The 19,844-nt window shown below is 39.4% G+C and overlaps 1 protein-coding gene across 3 annotated transcripts in view; it reads left to right on the top strand.

Moving 5' to 3' along the window:
* CUNH4orf19 (chromosome unknown C4orf19 homolog) overlaps window positions 1–19,844 on the top strand; it is a 68,714-nt gene continuing 48,870 nt past the window's right edge. Inside the window, exon 1 of one of the 3 annotated variants that reach the window (XM_016140720.2) lies at window positions 1–76. The gene's annotated coding sequence lies outside the window, so the exon portion shown is untranslated. The other 2 variants (XM_016140729.2, XM_016140726.2) reach the window with 2 other exon arrangements.

The raw sequence follows: 19,844 nt of genomic DNA on the forward strand, positions 1-19,844 counted from the left end.
CTGGTGTCCCCGCGCGGCCGCCCGAGGCCAGCGAAGCCATGGGCGCCGCGACCCCGCCGCCGCCGCCCGGGCCCAGGTAGGGACCGTCTTCCGCCCCGCGCGTGGGACTTTGCCGCGGGGAGGACGAGGGCTTGATTCCTGCGGAATTCGGCTTTATGGCTTTATTTCCCCGATTTCTTCCGCAGGTCATTTGCATTTCCTTTTGCCCTGGGGGGTGCGGGGGGATTGTCAGTTTGATTCCTTCCGAAAAGTGTCTTAATTCAACAAAGGTATGGAAAGACAAAATCCAGGATGGGGGCAGGAGGGGGGATGGGCGGAAAACTTTTACAAATTCCTCAAACTAAAGAACCTAGACAGTTTGTAAAGCTTGGCATCTAATTGGTGTATGAAACATTTGTTTTTAAATCCCTAATTAATGAACTTTCAACAATGCTTGAGAACTTAAATTGGAAAAAGTGCAAGAGATTTTCGCCTTATTTCTTAGTCCCCCCCCCCCCGTCCCCCATTTTTAAGCATCTGAGTGTTTTTGTTTTTTTAATGAAACAGAAATGGACTGTAACCGCCTCTGTTTCTTTGAAATGTCCTTGTGTCCCAGAATTTGCCCCCTTGGGGTGCTGGCGCTCTGGGTGGCCGTGGGGAGGGGTGGAGGGAAGAGGGCTCAGTGCTGGGTGGCAGCCCGTGTTGAAAGAGGGTGCCAGGTACAAACGGTTAAATGGTCACAAACTGTTTGCTGAATATTTCATCATTAGGCAAGCACCTCCAAGTTGGTAACTTGGGTCTCATTGACCTTGGCAGTCCTGATGAGGTGAAATTTTTACAAACCACCACTGAAGAATTTTTCCGGTGATATGACAGAAATCAACGTTTTGGATTTTTTTTTTTTTCTCCAGCATTGACTTAAAAACAAAAGAAATCTCGCTTTACTAACAACACATTTTATTTGACAGGTGGTAGAGATATTTACCCAGTGAATTTAGAGGAAGTCAGTGTTCCATGGGTTGGTTCAAATCATTAAAGAATAGAGTGTTTCCTTTCTTCCTGTCGCTATAAGAGAATTACTAATGGTGCTCCTCACCATGACTTGTGGATTCCTGGGTGGTTGTAACCAAGCTTGTGAGGAGTAATAAGTGGAGAAAAGATGAGAAACATTTGATGAGAAAGAAAGTGGTTCCTGCTTTTAAAGACAATGGATTCCATATCAGCCAATTATTCCCGTATTTAATCCTCCAGCTGATACTATTTTAAGGAGGCAGATGTTAAAGTCTTTTAAACACCTGTGCCTATAGAGCACCTGAACAGTCATGAGGGCAGGTCATTGGAACAATGATTTGAAGCTCTCAAGTTAGAGTTATAAAGTTATTTATATTTCTGTGAAGTGTGAAGGGTCAGTTTTAGGAAGGTGTCTTGATCATAGAGTGAAAATGGAGCAGACATTGATGTAGGAAGGTGGAGTTCATCATTTCTTTGTTCACTCTAAGTCCATCCATGATCCTGCTCTTTCCTTCAGCAAGTATGTGATAGTGCTTATCATGGCACCTGGCCCCAGGATCTGGTCCTCAATGGTTCTAATAAATATCTAATGACATGGTAAGATAAATGTGACCAATCTTAGCTATGTAATGAGAGCTTTTTCATATCTGGAATCTGAAAAACAGTGTATCAGCTAAACGTGTTCAGTAAATGGAAGGGTTCCCCTGATTTCCTGCCTAGTTTCTCTCTAAGTCTGGAAACACCACCTGGCTAAGCTCTGGCCCGAATCCAGTCCCAGCCCAAGGGCAGCGCAGTCCTGCCCTCCTGGCTCCTGGAACCACCCTGCCTGGGTGCCCCAGGAGCCCATTGACTGTGTTTCTTGGAATGGACACCACTTTCCAAATAATCAAATACCAGCCTCCCAGTAGCCAGGTTTTCTCTACCTGGAATGTTTCAAACTCCACTAGTTCTACAGTGTTTGCAATAACCCTGAATTTGGGGCTCTTTGAAGGTCTTAGTTAAATAGTACCTTGCTCCTGCCTTTTCTTTTTTCTTCCTTTTTTGGTCTTTAGATTGATTATCTGGTTGCAGATCAACTTTCTAGACATCGAGAAAAGAGTTGATTGATAGGCTTATCTTAGGGAAAGCAGCCGTGAGCCTTCAGCCATCTGCAGGTCAGGTGAGTCACCCAGTTGTAGCCTTTCTTAGCCTTGTTTCCACTTGAAAGCAATTTAAGAGAATAAAACGAAAGTGAAATCTTTTTTTTTACTCTCACCCTATCCACCTGAGATCATCATGGTCCCACAGAGATTAGAATCTTCAGAAGGACCATATGTCATCAAAATGACCCTATTCTAAAACATACTTATAACACAACACACCCATCAGATGAATATGTGTCCTCCAGCAGATACTTACAAAAACTCAAAATACTGACTCAGAGTCCTCAAGCATCTTAGAAAAGATGCTCCTGAACTGCAGTGAATATTGATAACATAAGACAAAAGGAATATCATATCTCAAATTTCGCCATGAGCAGTGAACGCCGTTCTGTTCAGTGTATAAGTGGCTCTCTAAAATTAAATGAAACCCTGACCTGGCCTTGGAGACAGCCTGTGTGTAGAGCCAGAGACACCAGACGCTCAGTGAGGTGCTGGGGACACAGTCCTTGTTTTCATGGATCTTAATTGTCTTCAGAAAAGCCATGGAGGATTTTAAGTAGAGCAGACCTGAATTTTAGAAAGTTTACTCTGGCTTCAATGAGAAGAGTGAAACAGGGAAGATATAAGCAAGGCAGCCGCTATTAAAAGTCCATATGAGAGGAGAGAGAAAAGTAAATTGATTCAAAAGATATTTAGAGGGGCAAAGGTATTTAGCATGTTAACTCAGAGAAAATAATTTACAAAATACACTTGTTCCAGGTAGATACTCATAAGCCACATTTCATTGCAATGCTTTCCCTACTGGCTAAAGTTACTCTAGGGCCTTGCGTAGTTTGTTTCCATCACAAAGTTTTTATGTAAAGAATGAGCCAAATATATTTTACACTTTCAACAACCCGGTGCTTCTTTATGTAAACTTAAATATATGCGTCTGAAGGCAAAGTTAATTTAAGATAAACTGTTGTCCTCATATTGTACATACATTCTCTGGTTTAGCTTAACTCCTGGGAATAAAAATACCTGACCTTTGATTGTGCAATAGTAGTGGAAGTGGGCAGTAGAACAGCCTTTTGTTTTTAAGTTCACAATACGGCCTGCTGTATGTCACAGAGAAGACTGTACAGGTATACTTAGTTTTATCGCACTTCACAGATGTTGTGTTCTTAACAAATTGAAGGCAAGACTCTCCAGCAACAAAAAGATGACAGTCAGCTCACTTTGTCGTAGTGGCCTGGAACCGAACTCGCAGTATGTCGGCGATGTGCCTGTACTTGCAGGAGTGCAGTGTAAAAGTTTGTACTAGCGGTATGTGAGAGCCGCTGATGCCTGTGAGAGAAAAGTCACCGTAGTTATTGACTTACTGCCACAGGTATAGCTCTTTAATATAACATGTATTTTGAATGACTTGTAATTTACTTGTTCGTTAGTCCCAGAATCGATCTTTACACACAGAAGTTTCTAATTTTTTTTTTAATTTTGGGATCGAATTTTCCCCTACCCCATTCAATAATTGAGTACATATATCTCGGATCACTTATGTGCGATAAAGACAGATTTGATTCATACTTAATGGCTGTAAAATAGTATCCCTCTTATTCAGTGATCAACTGTGCAACCTCAGTCCTCCAGAATATTTATTGCAGCTTAGAAATGAATAAAAGAAGTTCACCTGCACTAGCACTTGCATGGCATTCTTTATATTTTGGTTCCTAATGAGCTTCCTGGTTCACAGTGAGGAGGCTCGCCTTATAGGTTCAGTGTATGGCTATTCTAAGTGAATGTCGCCACGACCAACTGCTAAATAGCAGAGGCGATATAGTGGAGGCTGCCTCTGATTGCATCCTAAGTCTACGAGGAAAGGAGATTTGGGTTCAGCACTTTTAGCAAGGAAGTAAGTACTATGTTTTGGAAAAAGTTCACCCTCAATCATTTTTACAGCTAGAAAAGAAACTTAAGAGCCATTTGGTCTAACCACCTTAATTTCCAGATGAGAAAACGGAGGCTCAAAAGGGTTAAATGATGTGTCCAAGGTCATAAGACTGCCCATTGGACAAGCTCCTGGGACCAGAATCTAAGAATCCCAACTCCCACCTCAGTCATCTTCCTACAACTGACCCCAAAATTTTATTTTTAGTAGTATGGAAAATACATTTCCTGTTAAGTACCTTTTTCTTAAAATATTATCATAGACACTATTTATGGAGAAATTACCTATACAGTATTATTTAGTGCCATGTAACAAACCACTCCAAAATGTAATGGCTTTAAACAACCATGCATCAGTTTATGACTTTGCAGATCAATACTTTGGGCCTGGAGAATCTGCTGGTCTTGTCCAGGCTCTCTTATGCATCTGCGGTCACCTCGGTGGCTCTCCCTCTGAGTACTGGCTGACCACTGCTGCGTTGGCTGGGGAACAGCAGGGCTGGGGATTGTTGTAAGAGGGAGCATGGAAGCAGAGCTCCTTGAGGACTAGCCTGAAACACACACAAGTTGCTTTTCTTCCAAACTATTTTAAAAGCAAGTCAGGAGAATGGCCTGGATTTGTGAGGAATGGAGAATTGTAGCCATTTTTGCAATCTACCACATTTTGGCAGAACACTTTATATAACTTACCTAACTTAAGTCTCACATCAACTCCAGAGGTGAAGGGAGAATTTCTATTTTCAGGTAAGGAAACTGAAACCCAGTCATGTTGGTCTGAGTTAGGCAATGGATGCAGCTGGTAGGTGATGGAACCCGCGTGGTGTCAACTGGGAGCTGACTGTACCTCGGAGCTGTTGATCAGAATCTGCATTTTAACAGGATCCCCAGCTGATTCATAAGCAAAGTCTGAGAAGTACTGCACTAAAGGGCCCACGAGGGAAGTGATTGGTAATAAGGTAGTCTGGTGGTGGAAGGACATTCTAGGCCGGGAGAGCAGCAGGAGCATAGGCCCTGAGGCTGGAGTCTGAAGGCTGTGAGGGGATTCCTGGGCGAGACAACCAGCATGTTTTGGAGTAGAGGGAAATAGTGCGAGACTGATAGGATCACTGACCCTGAGGAGGTCTGCTTTTTAGGAAGGCTAATTAGGCAGACCTGTGGATGGCCTGGAGGAGAGAATGAACCTGTGGGAGGTTTTGCTGTCTTCTAGGCGTGCCATGAGGACAGCTCAGTCTAAGGCAGAGATGGTGAAAAAGACCAAGGGTCCAATTTAAGAGGCATTTCAAAGCACGTCCCACGAGACCTGATGCCAGATTGGATTCTAGGGAAAGTAAGAGAGGAAGTGAAGATTGAAGAAAGTAAGAGAGGACTGCCAGGCTCTGAATTGTTTCCTAATCTTTAGTTTGAGATGCTATCTTCACATTTGTGCTTTACTACTGAAAAAGAAGATACTTTTTGGTGATAATGGTGGTTTTTCCAAGAGGCAGTACAAGCATTAAGATTCCAAATCTGTATGCCCATGTAAGTTTCCCGTTGATAATTTTTTTTAGCAGACGATTAGTTATAATGAAACAGTTCTTCATGTAGTTCTTCCGTTTATTAGACCTTCTCAACTGTCGTGTGACATCTATATGGGTAGGATTATTATGCCCCTTTCGCAGATAAAGACACTGAGACTTAGCAGTGTTGCTCAGCCAAGATTCAAACCCAGATCTCCTTATTCCAAGCCAATCTTCCATTTGTGCACTGAAGCACTCTGCAGGTTTCGTATTTGGTCTCCAGGGGAAATTTTCAGTCTCATCAGTTTTGGGTTTTGTTTTGATTTCCACATACACTGTGCCAAATCCATAAAAGTGCTTGACAGTTTAAATCAGTGATTTTGAAGTAACTATTTAATAAAAATTTGAAAATGGCTCATAGTACTGATTTCTTTCCTCACCTGGTTTTCTTATTTTTAATTTCTATATTGATCCCAATGACAACAAATCACACTTTATATTTCAATTAATGTGTTATTTTGCAACCTTTTCCCTTGATTCTTTGAGTGACAAGAAAGTTTTTATTTTTTCCAAATATATTTTTAAGCCTGCTTCTTAAGAAACTAAGCTGATACTTAAAAAATGCCCATAGATTATAGAATCATGACCCAGAAGGGTTTGAAACACCTGGTTTTATGGGTAAGAAATCCAAGTTCTGGAGAGCAGAAGCGGCTTGTTCAAGGGTACCCCACATGTTGGAAATAAAACTGGAGCTGCACCCCTCGTTCCTAACCTCCAGCATTGCGCTCTGACTAAACTGCTTCAGAGTGATTCCCGTCCCTGTTGTCCTGTTTCCCAGCCTCTGACCACTGCATGAGGAAGCTGAGAGAACTCACAATTCTAAGTCAGATAACCTGAGTTCAAATTCTGGTTTGCTAACTGCCTGGCATGTAACAAAATGCACTTACTGCAATAGTCATTGCTAAAAGGGAATCGTAAATCAAAATTAATTGGCTAGACAGTCAAGATTGAGTTTCCAAAGTACAATATATCTGCATTCTCTTTTAAACTTGACAGGGCAGGTTTTATGATTCTCACTGTGATTTGGTTTTGGTGAAGGAAGCCAAGTGTTGCAGGAATGGACGTAATGAAAGCTTCAGAGATATACCGCAACGCAGGCGGAGAGGCCGCACCTCAGAAGACCACTGATCCCCCCGCCCTGAAATGAGTTCCAGCTCTGTGACTGCTGCGCCCATTTCTGGTGCTGAAGCACAGGGCTAGGTTGTGGCTCCAGGGAGGTGAGCTGGAAAACAGAGGAAGGTAGAGAAGACAGCCCACTGATGTGGAGAAAGTTAGAGGGTTGTTGTTGTTTTTTTTTAATACCCTGACTAAATTCAAAGATTTAATGGGGCCAAGCAGTGAGACTTTTATATTATCAAAAAAAAAAAAAAAAAAAAAAAAAACTAAAGTAACTTTAGAGAAAGTAAAATTACTGACAATCGTCCTGTAAGAGTTAATTAGACAAAAAGCAAAACAAGCAAACAAAAACTCAAGAATTCGCCACCCCAGCAATTTGCAGGTCTCTTAACGGCAGGTGCGACTGGGCGACGCACACGTACACACACGCCCATAAGTCAGAAACATCAGAACCATCCTCTCAGACACAGATGACAGCATTATATGCGTGTTTGGCCCCATTAAATCTCTTTACTCAGAAACTGCTGTTTGCAGGTGCTCACCATCCACTTAGTTTCTGTGAGCCCTTTGAAAAGAAACCTGGGGCAGTGGTTGGATCTTCTTCCCTCACTAAGCCATTTGGTCCACTTCTTGAGCGAGTCTCAGAGGAGTAAAAGATGTAAGCTGCTCCATCAGAAGAGGCTGGAATGAGGGCTAGACTCACGCCAGCTTTGAATCCTGACTCTGCCATTTGTTGTGGGACCGCAGGAGAAATTTCGTGTAATCTCCCTTCATTTCAATTTCCTTATCTATAGAACCAGGAAGCTAACTGCTTCCCCTAGCATGTGTCTGTCCTTAGTAAACGTTTAATAAATTGGATGGATGCTTAGCCTCTGCAGCCTTCAGTTTTCTCAAGCGTAAAATGGAAGATTTGGACCAGGGGTAGTTTTAAATGCTCCCTGTACCTCAAGCATGTTAAGAACGTTGGGGTGAAATGTAGTAACAGTTCCCTGTTTGTATCAGTGAGAAGTAGGGAGGGTGTCAATGAGTTAATTTTGAGGAAACAAAGTAAAAGTGGAGTTCTCTGAGAAAGCAGAACTTTTTCACATGCTGAAATGATCATCCTGTAAAGGTTGTGACTAAAGGAAACTAAAATTTGGAGAAATGAGAGATGAGGAAGGTGATTTTTTTTCCTGGTCCTCATTTCTATGAAAGGTTTTCAAAATAAGTAAGTTGTCATTTATTGTATTTTAAAGAGAGGTCCATTGCCTTACCTCTGCTATTTTATATACTTGTCATTCTTCACTTCGTGAGTTCAGTTGAATTTTTAAAATATGTACATTACAAAGTGTTTCTTCTGTGGAGGGCCCACTCCATTTAGTAAACTTAGTGATATTAAAAGCTTTTTTTTTTCCTGTTAATGCTGTGTAGACTAAAATTTAAACCAACTTCTATCGAACAAATGGAGGTTGTGCCAAGTGAACAAAACGAACTTGGGCACGATTTCTTAGGTATCAGGCTGGTAACCGTACAGACACAGTGCTCTGCATCTCTGTATGGACTGCAAGGGAGGCAGGTCCTGGACACTATGAAGGGTGCAGTGGGAGCTGTGACCTGCCTGAGAGGCAGGGACAGGAACAGCTTTCCTGAGGAAGGATGAGACGGATCTAAATAGGCAAAGGGAGTCACAAAGGTGAGAAACACATTTAGCAGGCTCACCTCCAAGGTGGCAGTGTTCCCGGAAGAGTCTTGAGTACCAGAGAGTTAGCTGTAGGCGGAAGCGAGATCATGTAGGGCTTCGTAGGCCACGCACTATCATCTGACCTCAACCAGTCTAGTCCTTCTTATTTATTTAAGGTTCGTTTGTTTGTTTGTGGGGTGTTGGAACCTCCAAAATTAAGATGTAGGTAAGATCTCCTTCCTTGGAGCCTCAGCTGAGCCAATCTCTAGCTCAATTCAGCCACACCTTCCAACATCAGTTAGTGAGCAGGAATCAAAACAATCATGTATCCTGTTCTGTAAACTTGGTTAAGTCCCTTCTTCTAGTTTCTTCAACTATATATTTCACGGAAAGTTCATTCAATACAGTGTGACACTTTAGAGACAGGGTCGAGCTAATTTAAGAGTTTAATCTGCAAGAACCCTTTGAGCTAACCACTGGATAAGGCATTTTTCAGAAACTAGCATTGGGAACCGCTGTAACCAGAGGTTACTGAATTGCTATCATCTACCATGTTGATTCAAGAGTGGGAATGCCTCTTCACTATTCCAGCCAGTTCACGCATCTTACACAAAACTGACTTCAAGGAAAGATAACTTCTAATATCTATTTGCTAATTTAGAAAGTCCTTTGTGTTAATTAGAAATAAGAAAGCTGACATAACTGTAGACACCACCTCTGGACTATAATGCCTTCTATTAATAATCATCTCTAAAGTGTATATTCCTGTTTGGGGCAACTAATTTAATCTATATCCTAGAGTGCAGATTAAAAACACATTCATAAATCTCAGACTGTCTTTACTGACATATCTCAAAGTGTGTTATAGACAGTACAACCATTATAAGGCAATGGTCTTTATCTTAAGAACAGTAAGAAGCTATTGCAGGCTACAAAATAATACAATTTTGCATCTCTGAGTGTAGTTTGGGAAACTGGAAGGCCAGACTTTGGGGAGAGAGGAGACCAGTTCAGGAGCCATTGCATGAATGTTGTTGACTCTCCACTTGAAGAAAGTGAGAGCAATTAGATGGAGAGAAGTGGATGGGTTCCTGAGATATTTTCAGTGAAATGACCAGGACCTGGTGATGGATTGGAAATAAGAGGTGAAGGAGGAAGTGTAAGATTGAATTTTAGGACAGGGTCTACAAGGAATTTTGTTGCAGTGTTGTTCGTGATCAAAAATAAAAAAAAAAAAAAAAACAATTCAGTCTCCGGCCATGCTACCCTGAGCCTGCCCAATCCCATCTCAGAAGCTAAGCAGGGTCGGGCCTGGTTAGTACTTGGATGGGAGACCACTGAGGAAGACTGGGTGTTGTAGGTGTAAAAAAAAAAAAAAAAATCATGTTGTCGATATACAATGGTTAAATGAACTACAAGTTGTAGATACAATGCAATACTCTGCACTGATGAAAAAATGAGATGTATATGTGACAACATGGTAAATATCCAGGATATAATCTTAGATTTTGAAAAATTTGTTGAAGAAACATGCACTTAGCATTCCATTTTAATATAAAACGTAATGATTTTAATTAGCACTTAGCAATAGTAATGATTATAATTAGGACTCATAAGTAAAATATCTGGAAGGAAAAATTTCTGTACCCTGGATTTTTTTACGACTGCGAAACCAGACTTTGCAGAAAATGAGCAAACTGCTCTACTTCTATCGGGAAAACTCCTGATCATTTCAATCCCAAATGATTTTTCCCTGTTCTGAACACACAGAGCACATTCCTTCCAGAGTGTTAGATCCCAAAAGGGCCTTAAAGGTCTCTTAGTTCAACATCTCCGCTTCACATCTGAGGAATCGGAGGCCCGGAGAAGTGAATTGCTTGGCCAAAGTCACATGACCCTAAATTAATAGCAGAACCAAGACAAGAACCGAGTGATATGCTAACTCAGTCTAGAATCCTTCCTACCCTGTATCTGTAAATGATTTGGCTTTTATTGGATTGCCAAGTGACTCTGTCTTCCTCCTTCAATAAATAGTGTGCTCAAACTCAGATAGTCAGTGCCCAGCATCCTGCTGAATATACAGTAAAACACTCATTAAAGCAATCAATAGACTTAGTTAGACTTCAGATCCAAGAGGCATGACTAAAATTCAAGGAAGAAGAGAAAGACTCCCACACTTCGGTTGCTCTCACATAGCTTCTTCCCCGTCCCCCACGCCCCTACCCCTGCCCACACACTCAATAAGAATTAATTAGGGGTACTCAGCTGCATTGCCTAATTAGTTATCTCACGGAAATGGACTTTGAATTTGAGGGATGGTCAGTGAGTATCCTTCTCACTGCAACAACACACCAGTATCCTGAACTTCCTAAAGGAAATGGCATCGCTCTCCAAGGATTCCTTCAATTAGCTGCTGTCAGTGATTCCCCCAGCTGTCTTCAGGGTTCTCCCTTCCTAAGACTCAAGCTCTTCCCACAGAGTGTGTTTCGGGGACTGTTTCTTACAGAATTGCAGTGATCCTTGTCCTGATCGTGGGCCCAGAGCAGTGTTTCAGACTGTCCACCTTCATGTGGTGGTGGCCCAGCAAACTGGACACTTATGGATCAGAATTCACTGACAGAAATGACGGTAGAGAACTACCTTGTCCTTATACTAGGAGTTACCCAGGGGAGAATAGGGAGCCACTTGCCCCCGTCTGTTAAGGGCTGTGTTTGGCTCTCCCATCCTCCGTGCCTAATTCTCTTCTCCTCCCCCGAAGCTAATCAGAATACTTTTGTCTATATGAACCACACTTGGCATCTGGTGTTCATCACCTAAATGGGCTGCTGTCTGTCGGAAACTATTCTGCTTCTATTTTACAAATTCTGTGAGCTTGTTTCCAGCGTTTTATTAATTTACTTCAATTTAGCATTTTCCATATCTTAAACATTTCCATTTTTAAATTAGCATCTGTTTTTGTCAGACCCCACACACATTTATGTAACATTTAATTTTATGTTTTTTTCAAACCAGTTTTTCCTATTGCTAATCTTGTGTGGGTTCACAGTGCTATATTTAAAGTACTAATAGATTTATACACTTTATCTTAAAACCACTGCTAAAACAATGGTTAAATATCACAATTGTGCTATGCCTTTAAATTATATTCAGCAAGTTAGTATTTTGATGTAGTAAAAATAAGGATAAATTGAAAGTACTAATAATTATTTTCCCCCGGGGTCAGCTACATGTCTGCCTTTTGGTAGGCTCACATCATGCTTTTCAGAAATACAGAAATTCAGTTACTTGAATCCTAGCCTCAGGTAGAGGCTGAGATCATGGTAAGGAGGAGAACGTATACCCTTTCATAAGAGAAGAACTGTAGACAAACGAAACAGAAAAAATGTGAACAGCTCAGCTGATCTTAGAGTCAGAAAATTCCTAGATGACAGAATTGTTGAGTTATTAGAGAGATGGTATGATATTCTTATAAGCCAGCCCTGCACTGTTTGTGTACCTTCAGAAATACCTGGAAAAAGTTATGTTTCTCATTGTTCTTTTCAGCTGCGGCCAGACTGAGGAATAATCTATCTGACTGATTGTAATCTTGGTATGAGATATAGTTAGCAAATTTTCTAGTAAAATGCAAAACGTATTAGATGGATAACAGGATAGACTGAAATTAGTCTGCCCCGAAAACTCAAGAATTGATATTCCCTGTAACTTGCCCAAACAAATATTGACAAAACATTTTTATGCTGACACTGTGACACTTTGGTGGATATAGTTTATATGCCTAAACATTGGTACATTTCGATTGTTAATGGGGATAATAGCCTATATCGGAAATTAAAATTTCCATTAAAAAAATTAGAATATAAGGGTCTGTAGTTATAATTAAGGGCTAGATAAGGAGGACTCAGTGATGTCTCTTAACATCCATAATTAACATTTGGGTATTTTCTATTCATTCTGTTTTGCTTCATAAAGGAAAGAAATGTATGAAAAAGTTAATTTCCTCCCCCAAAAACAGAAATGTTTTCCTGTTAGAACTTCTCAGGTGGAATCTGAAGAATATTAAGGAGTATTTATTTCTGATGAAAGTATAGAGGGAAGCCAATGCAAAAAAAGGCCGCTGTGTCTTTAAATCTGGAGATATTTTATAATTGTCCTTGAAGTTTCTGTTTTCATTTGTTTGCTTTGGGTGGGACATGGAAAAATATTTGCCTACTCTGTGGTACTGATCTTTATGTGTGTGCTCACAAATTTCCTTTCCTGAGAAAGGTGGTAGTCAATTTATTGGTGATGCCTTTTCTTTTTAAGTGTCTGCAAATGCATGAATTTCTGTATTAAAAATTGGTAAGTTCATTTAGTATCTGAGGGTCAGATATAAAAGGAGATATCTCTGAAATACTTTAAAACTGCAAAACTTCAGGAATTAAGCATGGGTTTTCTAGTTATATATGACCCTAGAAGCTACCTTAGTTATATGATCAATATCTTCATTATAAATCAGTTTTTAACAGAGTACCGATGAAGTCTAATATTTACTCTAAATAACATCATTTGGAAAATCTTAATTTGCTCATTTAAATAGTTTTTTTAAATGTTTCGTTAACATCTTTAGATTATTTTGAGTGGCTTGGAGGCAAGGCATTTTTTTTTTTTCTTGAGGGAATTAAAATTCCAAGAGTGCAGAAATTCTTCTTCACTCAACAAGTATGTATCGAGCATTTTCCATATTTCTGACCTTTAGAGAAAGTGTAAGTCACCTTCTGGGAATCCCATAGTGGGCATTTTTCACAAATGCAGAACATTAATTTGCAAAAAAAATTTTTGAATATCCTTCATCCACACAGATGCACTTAGAATTGAGTGCTAACTACATGATGTGTGCTGACCAGGATACAGAAGTGAACAGAGTCCCTGTCCTTATATGGCTTATACTATCTACTTGAAAAAAAAAGAAACATTTAATAATCACATAAATAAAACTAGAATTTCAAATTGTGCTACCACAAAGGAAAGGTAAAGGAGTGTATCACAGCCTTCATGGGATCTGATTTAGATGGGAGGCAGAGGGGCCAGGGAAGACTTTTCGGAGAAAGTGGCATGCTAACAGTGGAAGAATGAAGGAAAGAGATGGAGAAGATTAGTTATTTAAAGGGACTATGGTTCTGGGAGTCAGGAGCCCCAGTTTCTAGTTTAAGAGATGCTAATGACTGCTGCTGAACATATCGTCACCCCTTATCCCATTTTTTTTAACTGAGAAAACAGAGTTGAATAGAACCTATAAGATTTCTCCTCTCATCAGTGATTCTTGTAAACCGCTGCTACCTTACTGGGAAGCTGCGATGGCGCCCTTTGGGCCATTTCTGGAGCTGTCATCATCTCAGCCCACATTCAGTGTTTTCCCAGAAACGGTATCTGAGTCCCTGCCAGGCCGGCTAAGACGGGCCAGATTCAGGCGGTTCTTTAGGCTAAGTTACCTCAGCTAAGTTACTTCCTGCTCCACCCGAATCTACAAAGTTATCTCCCTCTATATCAACCCTTTCCTCATTCTCTCCATTTTAAGAGGATAAGGTGTTCCTTTTCCTTCTCAAGGTCAACCTTTTCCCAGGGACTCCTTTACTTTTAGCACCTATGCTCTGGCACATTGCACACCAATTCATCTATCCTGCATCTTCCAGCTCTTAGCACTCGTCCCTTACCACTGACCCCCAAAAGGAGTCAGCCCTCTCCTAAGTAAACACATTCAAACCCCCTTTTCTTCTCTTTGTTTGAATAAAGAACCAATATCTCTTCCTCTGAGCTTCATTCCTTTGCATTTTGGCTACCATCCCATACTTATCTATCTTATCTCTCTCTCTCTCTCCTTCACAGTTTTCCTTATTAAACTCTTGAGTTCAAATATCTTAAGGAATTCTTGGGTCCTTGCTGCCTTTAAATGCAGTTGCCAATTTCTCACTTTCAGTTCACTGTATATAAGATAGATGATAGATAGATGATAGATAGATAGATAGATAGATAGATAGATAGATAGATAGATAGATAGATAGAGCTATTTGTTTTCTACCCACAACGTGACATGCAATTTTCACTGATGAAGTTTAAAATATAAATTTAAGATTAAATCTAATGGTCATATTTCATCCTTTTACCTTATAAACTTCCTTGTTACATTTCAAACTGCCGACACTGACAATGCCTTTCTTTTTGAAATTCTCTCTTTCCTGTGACTTCTATTATATGATTGATTACATTTCTCACTCCTGGTTCTTCTGTGACCAGTCCTTATTAGTCTGCTGCCTATTGTGGGGAATTTGATGGTGCAGATTCCAATTGCATGTCCTATGAATCAGGACTTTGTCATCAAGGAAGAGTAAACAAAGAATTCAGAGTAGGATTAAAGGGTGGCTAGATTCATTAATTGGGGTCACTTGGCAAGACAGCCTGTGTGGGAGGTGAAGAATCAAAGAGGACTTGAGAATTAGGTAACTAGTAATTTGAATCCTGGGGACAAAGATAAGAAGATGGAACCCTTTGTCTGGTTTGGGTTCCTTGTTAAAGCAAATTCCTTACAAGATAGTATTTTAACCCTGGACAGTTTAGAATTAAGTATAAACATAATGCACTAAATAAAATCCAAAGTCTATATATTTTTAGATAAGTTTATGGAAATGTCTGTAATATTTTAAATATGTACAATATTCACAATGTCTAAGAAAATTTGTTAATATAATTTAGCCCTGTGATTCTGTTTTAAAATATCTCATTAGGTGATTGATTTAGACTGAATCTGTAAGTTAAAACTTTTGAGATAATTTTGTTATGTTTTATACTGGCTGAAATATTTAAGAGAACTGAAGATTCACCTTATTTATGAATTTGATTTATTCATTTTATAAAAAGACTTAAGTACTAGAAAAGAGTTTGTTTTATTGGCCAGAAAACTGAAATGTTTAAATAGAAAATCAAATATATTACATTTGTGTTTAAACTCTTTTACTTTAGTTAACCACATTGAAAAATCACTACTAAAAGGACTGACAAAATACAGAGAATTTTAAATATAGTGTAAGATTTGTAGTTGATCTCAACTCAAGAGAAAACTACAGTTTTGGATTATAGTTTAATTTATTTAGTAAATTAAATATTAATGAAAAACACAAATAGCTGTGCCTAATGGCTTGTGGGGCCCTAGGGGATACCTTATAACCCCTGCTGCTACCCTCCGCTTCCAGGCATCGAAGCTGGTATTTGTTAAGGTCTCTTTGTCAGGAGAGCAGAAATTGCTGACATTTATTGAGCACCTGTGTTCCGGTAACTCTAAGCGGTTTATATACGTTGTTTAACTTAAAGGAGTGGGCTCAGGTTAAGTAAACTGTTCAAGATGACAAAGCTAGTAAGTGACAAAGCTGGGACTCAGTCAAGGTTCCTGTGACCCCAGAACTCCCCGGCTCAGCCAGCAGACAGCCTATGCTACCCACCTCGCCTCGAAGTAGCTGCTTCTCATGAGGTTAGGTTTCCTCTGATTTTTATGCAATGGCATTAATGATGCGACTTCGAAGATCATACTTAGAAAGTCACAGGTTAGTTTATAAAATTTAGTAGATCTTTTTAATTTCCTTATGAAAGATCTCTCTTCACCTTTTAAACAGATCAATCAAAATACCAAGGCTTAATGATTTCAAAGATCAATACTGTCACTTATTGAAGATGCATCAGCAGAGTCAGTTCTCCCAACTTTTCTGCTTGACCTATGGCTGGGTCAGGAAAAATCTTCTCCTTCTTTCTATATACTGCCAGACCTAGAAGGGTGTGCTCCAGTCAAACTGGACGCAAAACATTGGGTTTAGAGGAAATGCAGTCACAAGAGCGCCTTTTAAGAAATAAAATTGAGAAATCATCCTTCTCACATTTCCTCCTTCCTGTTCCTTCATCCACTTCATAGAAACAATGCTCCTTTTTTTCCACTGAGCACTTCATCCCTAGCACAAAATTAATAAAAGTGGCAAAACTGGACCTGCTGTCTTCTCCACATCCACCCACCCAGAGTCCCACCCCTTCACCCCCGTGGAGGATAAATCCTTTAAATACAAGCTGCCAAGTACAAGCTAAAGATCGAGATAACAGGGATCCTTTGCTCAAAATAAGCATTTTAAAAATAATGAGCATTCTAGTCTATATTTCTCATTCCTAATTAACTCTGTCCCACCCAAAACTACAATGCTGTTTTTGTTAAGATTCTTGACGTTGGAGGAACTTTGGTATAGTTTCTCTTCAGGAAATTATATATAAAAATATACCACCTTTAGCAATGTTTGTGAATTAGTTATTAAGAAGATCAGTTCCCTTGAACTATTCTATTTAATGGAGTCACATATACAAGTTTAAAAATTGGGAAGAGCCTAAATGGAGATATAATAATGATGTATGCAGTACCACAGAATAGATTTCTAGAAAATAGTTGCAGTGAGCAGGACCTTTTTACTAACAATGTTAATTAGAGCATGAGGAATTTAAATTTCCAGAATTGCTTGTGATTGTGGCCAAAATTGAAAATGATGTTTATTATTGCAAAATAATGTTTCCTCATCCATAAGAAGGAAAAAAAGAAAGGAAGGAAAGGAGAGGAGAGGAGAATAAAGGAGAGGAAAGGAGGAAGAAAAACCATTTTATATAAGGTGGAAAATAATCACAAAACTGAAATAACTCCTCTGGCCACATTCAGAGAATGTAGTAATTCAAGAGAAACTGGCCTTGTTTTCTCAAGTGCACAGACCAAAAGGTAAAGATAAATAGCACATGTTTCAATGCTATTTATCACCATAACCCTAAGACAATCAATGTTCCCCTATTCCAGGCGGGATGATAAAGACAGTAATTTACCCAAAGTGCTACAGGACTGCTTAGTCTCAGGTCTTCCTTTAAACTGCTCTGTGGTCACAGAAATCTCTTCTCTCTTCCTTAATCTGCCAACAGACAGCATGTTGCCTGTAGCTATAAACCAAAACCTTATTCCTTCAACATCTTACTTATCATTACCATATGCTTTAATTTCATAAAGTTCAACTACTTAATTACCCAAACTGACCCTCTTGTGTTTACATATACACATAAGTAGCCACTAAAATCAGATAACACTGTAGGTTCAAATCCCAGCTCTAGAGCTTCTTAACCTCTCAAGCCTCCATTACCTTGTAAAATTGGGATAATAATTGTGCTGACATATAGATAGGATTGTCGTTGGCCTAGAAGTTAGGAATTAAATCATGCGTGTGAAGAAATTTCATATGTTAACTTGTAGGACTTCTGTAAGCAGAAAATATGTACCATTTTATGATAGCCACCCGTGAGAATGACTTTAATTAAAGAGATAGGCAATGACAAGTGTTGGCAAGGATGTAGAGAAAGTGGTGCATCCATTTGGAAAATAGTTTGACAGTTTCCTAAAGGATTAAACATAAAATCACTATATTACTCAGCAATCCCAGTCCTAGAAAAATTCTACTCCAAGAGAAATGAAAACATGTTCACACAAAAATGTGTTCATAAATGTTAAAGCAGCATTATTCATATTAGCCGAAAAGTGGAAACAACCCAAATGTCCATTGACTGGTGCACGGACAAATAAGATGTGATATATGCATACAGTAGACTGTTCTATAGCCACAGAAAGGCACAGACTACTGATACATGCTGCATGGATGCCAAGTGAAAGAAGCCAGACAGAAAAGGCAGCATATTGTAAAATTCCATTTGTATGAAAGGTTCAGAATATACAAATACAGAGACAGAAAGTAAGCTGGTGATTGCCCAGGGCTGAGGAGGATGGGGGATCAGGGGTTTGTGGCTAAAGGTACAGAATTTTTTTTGGGGGGGGGGTGATGAAAATGTTCTGAAATCGATTATGGTGAGGGTTGCACAGCTTTGCGAATATACAAAACACAGTTGGATTGTACATTTTAAGTGGGCGAATGGCAAGGTATGTGAATTATATCAATAAAACTGTTAAAAAATAAAGCGACAGACTTCTAAGAAACTTAGGTAACCTTTTAAGATCAAAAGTTTGTAGATAAGAGGTCTGTAGACAATAGAGGTCTGTTAATTACCCTGTCACAGACATGTCCCCAAACCCATGGGCGTTGACTTGCCAGTAGCTTCTGACAGGCTTCCCGGCCACCAGCAGCAGTTTTCCCATGTTTAAAAACAAGAAGCTTCGACTCTGACCTTTAATAGTTTTATTGTTTTTTCCTCATCGTGGAATTAATATATATGCACACTGAGAAAAACAGAAGAGTATACGTTCAAAGCATAAATTAAGGAACACAGGTAATCCTGTGACTCAGAGCGATGTCCCTTCCTGACTCCTTCACAGGTGGGGAAATCTGATCTAAAACTTAAGTTTTAGAGACCCAAGTTCTCACACCAAGTACACATGTAAAATGATCTGTAAAATGATCGCTTGGACCTGACAATCTCATCTTTCTAAAGGCAGATTTCCAGTCTAGTGTAGGTTAGGAATTGCCTAAAGGCAATCACAGTTTGTATTAACTTAATAATACACCCCCACTAGCTTTGCACGGCCATTAGTGGTCTCCTCCAACCCAACCCACCATTTACATGATATTTTTCTTCCTATATCTTTATCATTCATACCTGGTTGTGTCTGATTCATTATATACTTGATTTCAATTTCTCTAAGCCTAAATGGGGACCTCCAGACATATTGGGTTGAGGGAATTGCCGCCTTGGATCTGCAGCCTGAGGAGTTGGTTCACTATCCACAGGGCTGGTCTTATTGTGGGGCTGACTGACCATATCAAGTGAAGATAGTAGTAGCCTAATCTTCGTTAGGGAGAAAAAGATGGATTAATTATTTGGCTTAAATCCACCAAACTATGGCTGGAATTTAAAAGAACAAAAACATACACTAGCCTCCGATTGTCCTTTCAGGAAAGAGCTGAAAAAATTGTAAACATTGCTTCAATAAGGAACCAGACCTGTTATACTTCTGTTGGTTTACAATAAAAATACTTATTTATAACTTATCTTATAAAATTATTTTTTCAGGAATTGGTCTCTTAGTACAATGAAATGAGTTGAAAATAAGACATGCTGCCTTCCATAGGGAATCCATTCCTGTGAAGAAGTATAACTAGAAACAATCTCATCCTCTTAATTCTCTCAGCACTTCCTACCTTCCCCTCAGTCAGCCCTTATCTGTTATTTTTATTGCTGGTTATTCTTTCATATGAAAGTATTATTTTCTCAAGTGGTTATAAATTTTTTCACCTATGTCTCAAAAACATCTTTTATCTCCCACAGTACCTTATTTAAGGGGGAGCTCCAGATATTTCTTGATTAATTATTTGCCAGTTAGTATGTCTAGACTTCCTGAAGTATGGGCATTTGTGATCTAATTATCTATGTATAGCCTTATATCTCTCTGAAGGCATGATCAGAATTACT

Source organism: Rousettus aegyptiacus, unplaced genomic scaffold, assembly GCF_014176215.1.
Source record: "Rousettus aegyptiacus isolate mRouAeg1 unplaced genomic scaffold, mRouAeg1.p scaffold_m13_p_10, whole genome shotgun sequence".
Classification (NCBI taxonomy): Eukaryota; Metazoa; Chordata; class Mammalia; order Chiroptera; family Pteropodidae; genus Rousettus; species Rousettus aegyptiacus.